The sequence below is a fragment of the Clinocottus analis genome, unplaced genomic scaffold, assembly GCF_023055335.1.
Source record: "Clinocottus analis isolate CAN_PGR_092001 unplaced genomic scaffold, fCliAna1.0.p SCAF_57, whole genome shotgun sequence".
Lineage (NCBI taxonomy): Eukaryota > Metazoa > Chordata > Actinopteri > Perciformes > Cottidae > Clinocottus > Clinocottus analis.
In genome coordinates, this window is record NW_027176215.1 from 50,001 (window position 1) to 51,864 (window position 1,864).

Consider the following 1,864-nt stretch of genomic DNA (forward strand, 5'->3'; position numbering starts at 1 on the left):
AGTACTAGACAAAGCACCGCACCAAGTACTGCACCCAGTAGTAGATCAAGTACTGCACCGAGTACAAGATAAAGTACTGCACCAAGTAGTAAATCAACAACTGCACCGAGTACTAGACCAAGTTTTAGACCAAGTACTGCACCAAGTACTAGACCAAGTACTACACAGAATACTGGATCAAGAACTAGACCAAGTACTGCACCAAGTACTAGACCAAGTACTGCACAGAATACTGGACCAAGAACTAGACCAAGTACTGCACCGAGTTGGTGCAGTACCAAGTTTTAGACCAAGTACTAGACCAGTACTGCACCGAGTTTGGCACCGAGTACTGCATTGTACTAGACAAAGTACTACACCAAGTACTGGACCGAGTACTACACCGAGTACTGGCCCAAGTACTGGACCAAGTACTGAATTTCCTCACCTCTCTTGTGGAGCATCATCAACAGGCAGAGATCAGGACCAGAGGTCCGGACTCAAGGGTTCAGGACTCGAGGGTCAGAACCAGGGTTCAGGACTCGAGGGTCAGAACCAGGGTTCAGGACTCGAGGTTCAGGACTCGAGGTTCAGGACTCGAGGGTTCAGGACTCGAGGGGTCAGGACTCGAGGGTTCAGGACTCGGGGGGTCGGGACTCGGGGGTCAGATCCGACCCCTGAGTCCCCGAGTCCCCGTCCCTCTTGAAACATATGCAGCTGCATCTGCTTCCTGGGACTCCGGCAGAACCGCGGCCGCTCGGCGTCTCAGAGGACGGGTTCGAAACCAGCGGCCATCTGTCTCCGGATCCTTTCGCTGAGCTTTTTCTTGGCACCCAAGGGTGCAGCCTGGGAGGGAGGGGCGCGGGGGGGGGGGGGGGGTCACACGACGAGACAAAAGAGTCTCTGAAGAGAAGAAAACGCTCCTCCAGCAAACTGCCCCATGAAAACACCAGAAGAAGAAAACGAGATCTGACGCATTTAAATTAATTTAATTTTAACATTTAAATAAACACAAAATGGGATGAGAACTTATATTCTGCTCCCTCTTCTAAAATCCTCCATTAATGAAGAAGTGAAGGCGTCCAGAGGATCCTCACGCTGGAGACTGTGATCCTGGATTATTACTTTATTATGCTGATCAGTCATTTCATAACCTGTAATTCTGATTTATTTGAGCCTCATAAACAGTTCATACACATTTTCTTTTGAAAGCAGATTCATTCTTTCAAACTCAGCGTAAATGAACGTCATGAACACATGAATACAACACATTTACATGACTTTTAACCCAATTTTCTTGACTTTTGACCTAATTTCCATGACTGTTAACCAAATTTCCGTGATTTTTTACCCAAATTTCATGACTTTTAACCCAATTTCCATGACTGTTCACCAAATTTCCATAACTTTTAACCCAATATTCATGACTTTTGACCTAATTTCCATAACTTTTTATCCAATTTCCATGATTTTTAACCCAATATCCATGTTTTATTTCATGACTTTATCCTAATTTCCATGACTTTTGACAGAATATAACACCTTTACATGACTATTCCAGGCCTGGAAATAACCATTAAAATATTCCAGCTTTTTCCATGACGGTTAGAACGCTGCGTAAACTGAAGCTGTAAATTAGTTGAACATAGTTGAAGTTTCTAGTGTTTTTTCAGCGTCTCTGTTATTGTCTTCAGACCCGCCTCCTGGTCCTCTGACGCCTCAAAGGGAGCTGGAGGCCGAAGGATTTGGCATCGCCGAGTCTCTGAGAGTCCAGCGGAAGTGGGAGGACAGGTTCGTGAAAAGCCCTTTGAACTGGAGACGCCATAATGAGGCTGAAAGAAGTGGGAGGAGCTCTGGAGGGCCGGGGCGTCCTCGCCGCCGCCAC